This window comes from Suncus etruscus, chromosome 5, assembly GCF_024139225.1.
Source record: "Suncus etruscus isolate mSunEtr1 chromosome 5, mSunEtr1.pri.cur, whole genome shotgun sequence".
NCBI classification, from domain to species: domain Eukaryota; kingdom Metazoa; phylum Chordata; class Mammalia; order Eulipotyphla; family Soricidae; genus Suncus; species Suncus etruscus.
Window position 1 is genome coordinate 146,084,454 of NC_064852.1, and position 14,676 is coordinate 146,099,129.

At 42.0% G+C, this 14,676-nt stretch overlaps 1 protein-coding gene and 1 non-coding gene across 3 annotated transcripts in view; both read right to left on the reverse strand.

Annotated features, from left to right (window-relative positions):
- The window catches only part of OXR1 (oxidation resistance 1), a 363,437-nt gene that overhangs the window by 68,346 nt on the left and 280,415 nt on the right, over positions 1–14,676 (reverse strand). The window lies entirely within an intron of this gene.
- On the reverse strand, positions 7,552–7,714 carry LOC126009912 (U1 spliceosomal RNA). The gene has a single exon (XR_007496078.1). It is a non-coding gene; the product is annotated as a U1 spliceosomal RNA (small nuclear RNA).

The window sequence follows — 14,676 nt, forward strand, 5'->3', positions numbered from 1 at the left end:
AAACGCTGCTCTCAGCTGGGGTCCCATCAACTAAGAGCTGATAGATCCTGAGGAGCAGCACTAATAAAGTTCAAGCCAGCCTTCACTGTAACCTCAAGCATGTAGAGGTAGTTTTGATCTAAAACAACTATCAGTTACAACATGGAGTGACCATGGCAGTTCTATGATAGACAGGTTCATGCTTGTGATTCACTGGTGTAAGCAAAGATTGATATTAGGCAGGCTAGAAATTCCCATCAAAGCATTTATCAAGAGCTTTTGGTCTCACGCTCCCATCTTAGAACTGCAGACACCTGACGTTCTATATATTACTCAGTTAACATGCAGCACTGAACCGTTTTCTTTGCTATTTTGGTTGTAACAAGCAGCACTCAAGTCCTTTCCAGGCCCTTGGCCATTCTAGGTTCAAATATCCTATCAAACTTTCTTAATAGTGTGCAACTTCAATTTATAACATTTCCAACACCTTCAACTGAAAAAAATTCTGTGTGTGTGTTTTCTAACTCTGAAAAAGAGTGTGTGTGTGTGTGTGTGTGTGTGTGTGTGTGAGAGAGAGAGAGAGAGAGAGAGAGAGAGAGAGAGAGAGAGAGAAGAGAGAGGAGAGAGAGAAAGAGAGAGGAGAGAGAGAAAGAGAGAGAAAGAGAGGAGAGGAGAGAGGAGAGAGGAGAGAGAGAGAGAAAGAGAGAGAGAAAGAGAGAGGGGGGGCGGGTTGTCATAGTACTTGCCTTACACACAATAGGCATAAGGTTGGAGGGAATGTTTCATTAATCCCCTGGCAACACATATAAACCCCTGACTACCACTAGAGGTCAGTCCTGAGCCCAAAGCCAGGAATAGCCTAAAGAAGCAGTCTGGTGTGAGCCTCATAATGAATAAATGAAAATAAAGTTCAATGACAATCCATTCTAGTCTACTGTTAACTTGTTTTTGCTGTAAAAAAATACATAATAGAAGACTTTTCTTCTTCCCTACATGCTCCCCAATCTAGCAGGGCTATAACTCAAAGAAGTTATAACAAAGAAGTTAACAGTCAAGAGCTCACCACCTGTACTATCTAACCCCTAAAAGAAACACCCAAATTGAGGCTACAGCCCTTTTTACCTAGCTGCTTCCTCAGAGGAAAAGAAGATAATAAGGATCAATATAAGAATTATTAGGACGACATAAAAATATTTGTTAGTGCCTACTCCATGTTCTCGAGGCAGTTATTATTCCTATCATTTCCCTCTGGTATCATTTCACTTACAAAGAAAAAAGAGAAAAAGATAAAAAAGCAGGCTGGCTAGATAATTCAGCTGGTAAGGAGCTTGCTTTGCATGTGGGAACCTTGGCTTATTCCCTGGCCCACATATAAGATGCTAAGTACAGAGCCATAAGTGTTCCCTGAACACAGAGCTAGGGATGAGCCTTGAGAAGAGCCAGGAGTGAGCCCGGAGCACCACCGATGTGGTCCAAAAGACAAACATGGAAAAAGAAAATTAAAAAGTAAAAAAATAAACATAGCATCGAAGTAGGGCATTTGCCTTGCATGCAGAAGGATGGTGGTCCCAGCATCATATATGGTCACCCAAGCCTCTCAGGAGTGATTTTTTAAGAGCCAGGAGTCACCCCTGAATGCTGCTGGGTGTGACCAAAAAGAACAAAATAAACAGGACGAAAATGTATTTTAAGCCTTAATGTTCCCAAGTGGGAATATAAAAGTTCACATGTCATGCAGTTTATCATAAAAGCTGTATTTCAATAAGTTGAACCTCCAAACTTGCTAGAGCTTATATTTCCTTACTACCAATTTAGTAAAACAAATCCTTTCTATAGTTATACAACAAAAGTGAATGGTCAATGGTCAATCTATAACCCCAAAACCTTAGTTTTTAGTGCCTTTTTAGTGCCTTCCAAGGTACAAACATCTTCACACATCAAATCATGACGTGGAAGGTACACCAAGAATTATGTAAGATGTTTCTTTGTGATTGTTATTAAGGAAAGTAATGGTCTGATGAGCCCCTTAATGCACAAAGTCCCAATTATGGTTTCCTGAAGGGACTATAACATTAGCATCAGCAAACACTGACTGGAGAAGAGCAAAAACAGCAACCTTAGAAAGCAAAAGAACAAGAAAGCTAACCACCTGCCTAACTCATTCATGTACTTACAGAAACCAAACCTGAGCCTTTGAACCATATTTCTGTCTGGCCTAATCTTAATCTGTAGTGATTAAAGATATTGATCATAACAGTATCACTAAATATAAAGTGGAGAGAGGACCAAGACCACCAGAGAGAAACAGAGTCTTGGGGTGCAGTCAAATGCCAAGTTTGAAAATGTTTATGGAAGAAAAACCGCTGCAAAATACAGCAGGATTCAGATAATGGAATAAAGAATGGCCAGCCAACCAGAGGAAAGGGAAAATCTGAAGAAAATCTGAAATGAGGGACCTGAGCAATATCACAGAGGGTAGGATGTTTGCCTTGCAAACCAGACAGCTGACCAAGGTTTGAAGCCTAACATCCCATATAGTCAGTCCCCTGAGCCTGCCAGGAGTAATTTCTGAATGCAGAGCCAGAATTAATCCTTAAGTACAGCCAGATGTGGTCCAACAACTCCCCCCGCCCAAATATGAAAAGTGTAGCCACAGGTAGCAAAGACAGAGGAACAAAAAAATATCCTTCAAAGAAAGACTTGTTAATGACATAAGTGAAAAGAACCACCCCAAGGCCAAACCCATGAGGCCACTGTGAAGAATAGAATTCTCATTTTAATCAAATGGCAAGAAACTAAGAAACATTCATTAGTCTGTAATCTATGTCTGTGCTTCTCAAAAGGAGGGAATGGAGGCAGCTATAGTTACTCTCCAATCAGCAGAGGTTAATGAAATTATTACCCAGGCGCTAATTTCTTGAATTACTTCGGGCTAACCTTCAGAGATCGATAAGGTTTTTTGCTCCCAAGTGCTTTTCTCTAGTCTAGCTTGACTCATTTTCCTCGTTACTGTCCCAAGTGAAATAGTTCCAGAAAGGAGAACTTGGCAGCTGAATCCAATAAACCTCATGTATACATGAGTAAACGACTGGCTCAAAGACAATCATTTCTAGGGATTCTTTGAGTATGTCCATGATAAGATGTACTGGCTCGCCTGACCTTGGTCACAATGTGACACAAAATTTGGCATCACGATCCCTGTATGTCAGAATCTGGGAGCACTGTGGATTTTAAAGTACATGTGAAGATTTTACAGGCAGCATCCACAGAAGGAGTTTGAATATTATCCTAAATTTGCTTCTTTCAAGGAGACTAAAACCGAGTGTCCTAATCCGTGTTTCTGAATGAATGAAAAAGTCTGTAGATATCATTAAAATATTAAATATTGGGGGCCGGAGAGATAGCATGGAGGTAAGGCGTTTGCCTTTCATGCAGGAGGTCATCAGTTCGAATCCCGGCGCCCCATATGGTCCTCTGTGCCTGCCAGGAGCAATTTCTGAGCATGGAGCCAGAAATAACCCCTGAGCACTGCCGGGTGTGACCCAAAAACCACAAAAAAAAAAAAAATAAATATTATTAATGATTTAAAAATGTTAAAATATTAAACATATCCCTGCCTGGTTGTTGTTACATCGACACATTCTATATTTCTAAATTCTACATCATCTTCTATCCAGAGGCCGATCACATATCAATACTTTTCAATTATGCAAGCGAAGACTCAAAATAAAATTCCTTTCTTTAAACTTGCATGATTTAGTCCTGATGTCCGCATCTTTAATAGGGTTTCTTCCCCCACCTGATCCCCGGCCTCCTAAGCAAAACTTGAGTATTTTGCTTTGATTTTTTTCTAATTCTGCCAACAGGAATTTAAAAATGACATATTAGTGAGAAGGTAAAGGTGCCATACGAGTGGATGGAGAAATAGTACAGAACTTGTCTTGAACCCAGCTAACTTGGATTCAATCCTGAGCATCCTACATGGTCCCTGAACCCAGGCAAAAGTGATCCCTGAGTGCACAGCCCATATGGTTCCAAAATAAACAAAGTGTCATGCTTAAGAAAACTAACATAAAAGTTTCGTCAAAGCTTGCGGGAAACCTCCAAAGTAATACACAATCATACAAGCAAGACCCTTCTGTGTCCTCACTGACTGCGCTGAATGAATGGCAGGTGGGCTTCAGGGCTGGCTTTATTTTTCCTGGGCCTATTTTTTCTTTTCTAAATGAACACACCTGTATTTACCCACGTGCTTAAATTTTAAAACAGCCAAGCATTCTTCGGCCAACTGAGTAAACTATATAAAATAAAATATGACAAGGAGAGGCGAGTCAACTGCTGAACTAAAGACAAAGCTCAAGGAAAGCACTTTCCACGGAAAAACTTGAACCTGAGCAAGTTCCTTCCTTTTCAGCCAGGAGCATTACCCACCTAATGTGCTTAAGAACCAGAAGCAGAGGGTTAGAACCTAAAGCAAAGGGGAGAGCACATGCAGGAGACCCTAGCACCTCCAAATGTGGCCCCCAAATCCCCAATACCCCACCCCCCAAATAAATAAAATAAAATAAAATAAAAACACCCCAAGACACAGCTATCAGCATCATACCAGTCAGAGGATGGATTCTTGCAAGAAACCTACCAAGTCGCTTCCAAGAAAGGGACTCAAATAAGCCACGGTAGGTAAATCTAAGTGAACCCCCAAAAGTTTCTCGCAGGTTGCACCCCTGGTCGCTAACAAGTCTTTGAAGGCAGGCGGCCAAAGGGACACTCCCCAGGCTGGGCTCCGCCTTCCCCAAATCACAGGGGGGAAGGAGGGCTGTGGATGTGCCCTGGAGAACCCCCAAGAGTTATTAAAGGTCGAAGCCACCCCACCTCGGGGACCCTCTGGGCCTGCGTCTCTTACAGGCAGCCCCGCATCACAATCGCTTCCAGGATCTCCTCCCACTACGGGGGGGGGGGGGTACTGGGAGGCGCTCCAGGTTCCAGGTTCCAGACTCGGACCCTTGCAAAAGGTTGGCGCGGTGCACAAAGTGAGGTGGAAGTGAGCGAAGCAGGGAGGGCGGGAAGAAGTCGGGGAGACGCGGCCAAATCGCAACCCCGAGGCCCGGGGGGCGCAGCTGCCCACGCCTCCCCGCGCGAGCACCCCTCCAGCTCCAACCCCAGCACCCAGCACGCAGCACCCAGCCCCGTCCGGGCCGCGCGGGTAAGGCTCACCGGGTCCCTCCGGGCTGGACGGCGACGGGAGCCGGGGCGCGGGGGGCCCGCCGCCGGGCTCCCCTTGGGCGGGCTCGCTCAGGGAATCCTCGAAGTGCACCTGCCGGCTTTCGCCAGCACCCCCGAACCCCCACAAGCGGCTGGCGGTGCCCCGCAGGAGGCGGCCGCTCTTGCCCGTGAGGGTGGCCAGATAGTCCATGCGGCCGTGCCAAGAGGCCCCGCGCGCCCCACGGCCTCCACGCTCGGACCCGAGCCGGGGCGGGCACTGGGCAGGCAGGCAGGCCACCGCGGCCGGCGGGCCCTGGACGCGGTGATGGGTCGGTAGGGGGGTCCCCGAGAAGGAGCCGCGGGGGTGCGTGGCTGGAGCGCGAGCAAAGTTTGCGCGCAAGTTGCCGCTGTTGTTTGGCACCGTTGCGCGCAAAGCAGGCGAGCGCGCAGAGGCGCCCAGGAGTGTGTGCGGACGGGGTTGGGGTGCCAGAGCTGGGGGAGGCTTAAGAAAACCGGGTCGGTTCTGGAGGGAGGCCTCCCCGCACCCTGGAATGGATCAGACCGGCCCCGCCCCGGCCCGCCCCGCCCCGACCGACCGACCGCCCGGGACAGCAGGACTCTGCAAGTGGCCAGCGGGACTCTGCGCAAGAGGCTCAGACATGGCAGCAGGCAAACTTTTTGTGCCTCTGTGCATTCCGGGAGGAGCACGATCCACGAGAAACTTCTTTGTCCAGCTGCTCAGGGCCTTGGCCGTGGCAGAGAAACGGAATGTGGACAGGACACTGTCAACCCCAGCTTTAAAAAAAAAAAAAAAAAAGGCCCAGGCCGGAACTTTGAAGAAATGACTCATTTTTCTTTTTTAAGTTTTGTGTGCACTGGTGTTGGAAAACAGCCCCGGTCAGTGCAGGAAAGTAGTTTCAGGGCTCTGTTGTGCAATCTGGAGGAAGAGAAAGAGCAGGCGTTTAGGGCTTGGCCCAGGCGTTTAGGACCGGATTTGGTTTCCTGTGTGAGCTCTGGTTATCCTTTTCCTTTCATAGTTCCCATACATTAGATTTCAAAACAAAACAAAACAAAACAAAATAAAAACACAATTCTTAGAGCCCAATACGTGAGATTAAACAAAACAAAACAAACCTCTTGGAGCAACTAGGCTATTGCTGCATTTGAAGGAAAGGATTGCGTGGCTTAGTTGAATTAATGAGTTGAACAATTATTTTTAAGTAATGGAGTCCCGGAATCATTTTACAAATTTAGGCATTTATTTATTAATTTACTTATTTATTTTTTTATTTTTGGCCAAATTACTAAGGACTATGCCCCTATCTCCTTTAAAGTGCTCTTTTTCCTCTTATTCGCCACTTTCTGCTTAAACTTTGTACTAACGTGGACAGTCATCACCATCTGAGCATCATGAGTCTTCTTTATACCTGGCTCAATAAATAAATATACAGAATTTTGGGGCATACCCTGAGAGTGTCATTCACATTGTTCATGAGGCAGGAGCCATGATAATGTTAATTCAATCGTAACATAGCAAAGCACTCACTGCTTCAGATTTCCATTTGGTATGATGATTTTGTTTTGGGGTCAGAGCAGGAGGGACTCAGGGCTTAGTTCTGACTCTGCTCAGAGATCACTTCTGGAAGTACTTGGAATGCACTGGGGTAGAAGCAGGGTTGGCCTTGTGCAAGGCAAACACCCAAATCCCTGATGATCAATCTGTTCCTGCACTGTTATGAATTTCAATGACTTAAATCTTAATTCATCTGCAATTCTTTTCCTTAAGATGTTTATATATCCTGTTGAAAATGGTCATTTTGGTTTGTGATAATCATTTGAAATCGTGCTTGAGTTTATACTTTATTAGAATTCGACTTTTACAGCAACCCTTATTGCACTTATACTCCATCAGTTCATAAGCAGGCTTAATTCAGCAATATACATACACACATATACATCCACCTCATATATTTAACTCTGTCCAGTGAGGATCATTTTGGTTGTCTCCATACTTGTTTAATATTAATAATGTCGCAATGTATGGAGGGCACAGATATCTCTAATAGCATGGCTTTATTTCCTTTTGCAATAAATTGAGTGGCATTACTGAATCCTCTGGTAATTTAATTTGAATGTATAATGTTTGTTTTTGGGGGGCCACATTGGCAGCACTCGGGGGTTACTCTGGCTCTGAGCTCAGAAATCACTCCTGGAAGGCTTAGGGACCATATGGGATGCCGGGAATCAAACCTAGGTCCTTTCTGAGTCAGCCATGTGCTAGGCAAATGCGCTATTGCTATGCTTTTTGCTCCAGCCCATTCATTCCAATTTTTTGAGGAACTTCCTTAAAATATTTTTCTTTTTTTTTTTCAGGGGAGAGCGCAACGCAGTTCCCCACTACCACAAATTATGCAGTCGAGTTTCCCACATTTGGGGAAATCTCAGAGGCCTGCACATCCAGAGTACAATGGATAAGCCTCGCCCTGGGGAAACCACCTTCGTGATCATGGTATCTCCCCTGCCAGGTAAGTATCAATATTTTTCTATAAAGAAAAGTTTTAGTTTGCTATAATCCCAGCAGTTTACTTTTGCTTCTGTTGCCTGTGGGCTTTGGGGTAATATCTGAAGAAAAAAAAGGCAAACAAAAACATTGTTGGGTGCTTTCCCCCTGTTTTTTTCTAGGATGTATGGTTTCTGATCTTAGAGGTTACTCTTTAATTCATATAAGATTCACTTTTGTATAATGTGTAAGATGGGAAGATAGGAGGACAATTTCAATATCAATTTCTTAGATTTTACTTGTATACAGCAGTACAAGATGAGAAGACAAGGAAATAGTTTCATTCCTTTGCATGTGAACTCATCATTTTCCCACCACCATTTGCTGGGAATCCTCCTGAGAATTGCAGGCACCCCTGTCAAATGCTGTTTGGTCATATAGGCATGAGCTATTTATGGCTCTTTCTTGTTTGTGCCACTAGTCTATTTTAGATAGAAAACATATGTTGACCATATATGTAAAGATTATTTATAGATCTTTAGTAGTTTCACTGTTCTGATTACTTCATTGGCCCAATTCATGCCAGTATTATACTTTATTGGCTATTACGATATTGAAAATGGTGGAAACCAGAAAGTGTCAGACCTCCTGCTTTGTTTTTCTTGTTTCAGATGGCTTTGATTGTGGGTCCATGTGAATTTTAGAATTGTTTAAGTTCTTGGCTGTGAAAAATGAAATTTCTCATATGAAAAAATTTTATATTAAATTTTCATAGGGTGGCACTGAGCAATTTGCTTTGTGTTATGTGCACATTTTGCTAGCATTCTTTTTTTTTTTTTTTTTTTTTTTTGGGTCATCACACGTTGTGGTACTCAGGGATTACTACTGACTTTGCATGCAAGGACGCAAGGATCATTCCTGACAAGACTAAGGAGACCATTGGAATGCCAAATTTTTAACCCTGGTCAACCACAAGTGAGGCCAGTACCTACTCTCTGTATCACCACTGCCACCCCAATAGCATTAGTTCTTATAATTAAAAAACATGTTCTGTCCTTTCTGTTTTCCTCAATTTTTTAAATAATTTTCAGATTATTCACTTGCTTGGTGAAATGTCTGTTTTTTTTTTTCTGTTTTTTTTTTTTCTGTTTTTTTGGCAAATGCAAATGGGATTTGTTGGGGAGGGGCACACTGGATGGTGCTCAGGGGTTACTCCTGGCTCTGTACTCAGAAATAGCTCCTGGCAATCTGGGGATCATATGGGATGCCGGGAATCACACCCCAGTCCATAACAGGTCAGCTGAATGCTAGGTAAACCCCTACTGCTCTGCTATCACTTGAGCTCCCAACTGGGATTTTTTAATCTGAAGATTTATTCCAATACATATGATCAACTAATTTTCTAGGTTTATTTAGTACCCTCCAACTATATATGTTTTTCTGAATATACTTTTTATTTTTGTGAAGCACTAAAAATTCTGGGAATTTTTTATATCTAAGATCCTATATATATAAGGGGCCGGAGAGGTGGCGATAGAGGTAAGGTGTCTGCCTTGCAAGCGCTAGCCAAGGAAGGACCGTGGTTTGATTCCCCAGGCATCCCATATGGTCCCCCCAAGCCAGGGGCAACTTCTGAGCGCTTAGCCAGGAGTAACCCCTGAGCATCAAATGGGTGTGCCCCCCCCCAAAAAGGGGAAAAGATCCTATATATACAATTTGAATGTCTCCATGATGATCAAATAAAGATATTATTTTTAAAAAACTAACAATTTAGATGTCTTTTCTTTCTTGCAAAATTGTTAGGAGAGGTAAGAGCAGACAACTTTGTCTCATTACTGATCTTAGAGAAAAATCTTTCACCTTTTCACCACTGAATGTGCAGGCTATGGATATCACTTTATATGATTATATATTTTATAATATAACATAATGTATATATGTTTAAAATATAATTAATATGTTAACATATATTTAGTATGTTTAATATATGTTAACATATATTTAATGTGTTCCTACTCTGACTAACTGATTTAAAGAAAAAAATACATGGGTTTTTTTTCAAAATTCATTTCTGTGCCTCTGATCAGATGAATTTGATCAACCTATGAGTGTAACATTTTTGTTTGTTTCAGGGTCACATCCCACAATGCTCAGGAGTTACTTCTAATTCTTCACTCAGGAATTACTTGTAGCAGTGCTGAGTTGGGGGGAACCATATGGGATACTGGGGATCAGGCTCCAGGTCGGCCACTTGCAAAGCAAATGGTCTATCCCCTGTTCAAGCCCCTTATATAACTTTTTTTAAAAAATAATTAATTTTGGGGCCACACCTGGCGCTTCTCAGTGGTTGTTCCTGTGTCTGAGTTCAGAAATTATTCCTGGCAGGCTCAGGGACCATATGGGATTCAGGGAATGGAACCTGAGTAGGCTGTGTGGAAGGTAAATGCCCTATTAACTCTGGCCCCATCTTTTACCTAACATTTTAATATGTTTAACATTTTTTTGCTTTTCACGGTAACTCTCGCTTGATCAAAGTATATTATCTCTCTTTAGAAGAGCTTTTTTGTGTGTTAGCTTTGTTTTGTTGTGTTTTCTTTTTGTGGGAATCAGGGTAAGCAGCATTCAGGGGTTACTCTGTACTCAGGAATCACTCGAAGTGGTACTTGGGGACTATATGTGACACCTGGGATTGAACTTGGGTCAGCTTTGTTTGTGTAAGGCAAGTGCATTACCCCTAATGCACTTGTCAGGCCCACTAATTTAGAATATTTTTGTTGTTGTTATTGTTGTTAGTAATTTGTTAAGAATGTTTTAATGGGGCCCAGATGATGGTCTAATGAACTAGCACCCAAGTTCTGCATGCAGGTGCCTTCAATTTAATCCCTAGAACTGTGTGGTTCCCCAAGCTTTGAGCCAGGAATAGTTGCAGGTTGTAACCCAAAAAGAAGCAGAGTAAAGCAATTTTCCATCAGTAGCTATCATGAATATTAGCTACAGTCTTTTCATAGAGTTCTTCCCTCAGCTTGATCTTCCTGGTAAAACAGGCCCAGTAGAGAAAACTTGAAAGTGCTTCTCTTTCTCTGTTAAGATTGTGCCTTTTCTTGAGCCTTGGGGAATGACACTGGCTCATGTTCCCCAGAGCATTGCTAAATCCTCAGATTTCTGTACTTTCTGTGATCTTGCATAGACAGACTGCCGTATGCCTCTTTCTAACTCTTATTGACACTGGGAATGAGTATAGGGAACCTCCTACCTTGGGATTGTAGGGAAGGCATGGTAGGGGATGCATATGTGTACATATGGGGAGGGGTTTCGGGTGAGATTTCATAGCAGCCATGGGCATTCTTCATGACAGAGTTTGCAGTGGCCAACAGAATCCACATCCATTTGAGATATTTCTATATCCAGCCTTGACTGCCATTCTGACCACTTTCTACCTGCTGGTCAAAACTGGTAGAAAATGAATTAGTTTGTTGGGTGGTTGAGAAAGAAGTAGACTGGGCTTGGAAGTAGGTCAGTGGTATAGTACATGTGAGTAAGGCCCTAGGTTTGATCCTAGGTAGGTAGGAGGGAAGGGATCAGAAGGAGGGATAAGAAGAAAAACAGAAACAGAAGGGACTAGGGGACACCTTGGTGGTAGTCTGCCTTGTAGATTAAGAAGGGTACTCACTCTCCCAGCCTTATACTCACAAGGAATTTCTGGGCCTAGAGGTATTGTTTTTGGCTCTGAGCTGTGTCATTCAGTAGCAGAAGAAATAAGGTTAAAATAAAACTCATTAATGTCTTCAGTGTGTCCAGTCTTGATTGAATTTTGCTCCAGCTGTGTCAAGGATAATCTCCACAAGACTCTCAGATACTCACAAAAGACTCATGTCAACGGTGTTTCTTTTTAATTGGTTTGTGATGTTTCTACATCCACAAATTTAATGCTCATTTATTGAATAGAAAACAACTTGATATGACTTTTTTTTTCATTTTTTCCTCTCTCTTTCAGGACCCAGCAGTACTATAAAGGTGAATTACCACTGAGTTTTAAATTGTAATAATTCTCATCAATTGACCAGTTATTTTAGGATTATTTGTATTCTATCAAAGATTATAATTATAATGATAATGATAAATGATATAATTAGAGCATTCAATATTTCAAACTTGCTTCTGACTTTGACTAAATTTTACTTGTTCATTGAAACAAATGTTAAGAGATATTATCATTTATGTCTTCAGTTGTGAAATTTTGAAGCATTTATGGTTTTACGGAGCAATAGTCAATTGAAACCCCCATGAATGGAATGCTATATAATTAATATAGATATTCTCATTCTCTCTCCACTCCTGGTTCCCTTTCTGTTGTCTGTGTTTGGGGCTGTGGTGGAAAGTGTGTCTGTACAGATTGGGGTACAGGCGTAACCCTTAAAATGTTATCTTGTCTTTTCAGATTCTTCCTCTTCTCCTTAGTTCCACTTCTCTCTTTTGCTCTCATTTGCTTTTTATATGTTGCTGAGACTTTGATAAATAAATATATATATAACACATATATAAAGATGAGAATTTGACATTTTACTGTCTCCCTCTAATTTATATAATCAAGACTTAATTGGGATATGATATATATTTTATATGATACTTTATAACATATTAATCTTAGATATTGATAGCAGAATTTCCAAGTTATCTAATTATTTTTTAAAAAAGGTTACATACACTAAAAGTTTAGGTTAGAAATGATTTTTCTATTCTAAGAAAAAGTTATCCATAAGATGAAAGTAAGTTTAAAAAAAAAAGAAAAAGCAAATATTCTGCTAGAAACCTAAGCCTTTTGCTAGCTAATACTTTGGTTATTAACTAAAAGTATCCAGATACAATCAGCAACTGAGAATTATATAGTTAAGTTTTCTATGGGGAAAGATTAAAAAAAACCCTTATCTCTGAGATTAATTAATAACAGAATATGAGGGTAGGCAATGGAGAGTGAACCAACAAACAGTACACTCCTCACTTCTCTCCAACTGATCAGCAGTGCCAGACAATTGTCTTTATTCCACTGTTCAATCATTGTACAAAAGCATTCAACTGGAAGTACTGAGCACAATATTGAAAGATAGAGAACCTACTTCTCCAAATGTTTGGAATTTTCCAGAGCAGTGGCACAAGCGGTAAGACATCTGCCTGGCCTGCGCTAGCCTAGTATGGACCAAGATTCAATCCCACAGCGTCCCATTTGGTCCCCCAAGTCAGGAGCGATTTCTGAGCACATAGCCAGGAGTAACTCCTGAGAGTCACTAGGTATGCCCCCACCCCCCAAAAAGGAAATTATTTCTTTTTTTTTTTTTTTTTTTTTTTTTTTTGTGGTTTTTTTGGGTCACTCCCGGCAGTGCTCAGGGGTTACTCCTGGCTCCATGCTCAGAAATTGCTCCTGGCAGGCACGGGGGACCATATGGGACGCTGGGATTCGAACCGATGACCTCTTGCATGAAAGGCAAACGCCTTACCTCCATGCTATCTCTCCAGCCCCAAAGGAAATTATTTCTAATTCCCCTTTCTTCCCACCCCCAGAACCAATTGAGAGAAAGGGTAATGGTGGCAGTTAAAATCTAAACGAACCAGTTAAAATCTAGACAGCATCAAGAGAAACCTGCTCCTTAAAAAAAAAAAAAGTGGGTGAGACATTTGCCTTGCAGAAAGATGACCCAAATTTGATTCTGGCATTCCATATGGTTCCCTGAGCCTCCCAGGAGTGATGGCTGAGCGCAGAACCAGGAGTAACCCCTAACCACTACCAGGTATGCCCCAAAAACAAAAAGAAAAGATCCAACATTAACCAGCAAAGTTTACTTTTTTGTTTTTGATTTTCTTGGGGGGGGGGCAAGCCACACTTGACAGTTCTCAGGGCTAACTCCAGACTCTGTGTCAGGGATTACTTCTAGCAAGAGTTAAAGGGACCATATAGGGAATGCCGATAATAAAACCTGGTTCAATACCTTTCCTGCTATACTATTTCTTCAGCTTAGTTTAATTTTCAAAAGAGACTGTACTGGGTTGTTCTTTCTGTAGATTTGTCGAGACATAGCAAGCTAACTAGATTCTGTGAAGCCAGAGAAGGGAAGAAGAGACACTGACCATTTGTCAACCACTTCTCAAGAGACACAGTGACTCTTCCTGGTGTGCAACTGGCTCCACAACATCAATAGCAGTGGCATGTCAAGATGTTGCCTGACTGTAAAGAGCTTCGACTTCGAGGGAGTCACTTTGTGCCTACCAGTGCCCATCAGTTTTCAGGGAGTCAAGTAGAGAAGGAGTGGTGGTGATGAGAAGCTTAAAATACCCAGAGAATTTACATTATTCAGCACTAAAATTGAGCTGGTCCTGCTAACACCTTACATAATAATTGAGCACATGCATTTCTTTTGCTCATTAAACCCTTTTTGAAATCTGCCAGCCTCCAGTAACTCCTGTTTAATCCATCTCTAGCACTGGACTAGGAATAATTTTAAAATCATAGATAATAGGGTTAAATAGTACAGGGGTTAAAGTATTTGCCTTGCTCAGTACTAAGTACCCTGGTTCAATCCCAGAAACTACATACAGTTTCCAGAACACTTTATATAGTGACCTCTGTATACAGAGCCAGGAGTAACCCTGCACAGTGTCAGGTGTGAACCCCCCAAAAGAACCAAAAACATAGCAAAAAACAACCACAGGTCTACTTTTGCCTATCCTCTGCGTTAAAGATATCTCTGTTCATAGCAGTAGTTTTCAGATAATTATGAAGATCAGCCACAGAACAATGTTTAAAATACAGATTTCCCCAGACCGGAGAATTGGTAAGTACAGGGATAAGAAGGTGCTTACCTTGTAGGAAATAGCCTCAGTTAGATTCTCCAACTAATCGCCCTGATCACAGTGCCAAGAGTCAGCCCTGAGCACCACTGGGTGTGCCCCCTAACGCCATACCCATTTCTGATGAAAGTAGATTTCCTAGTTATACACCACAG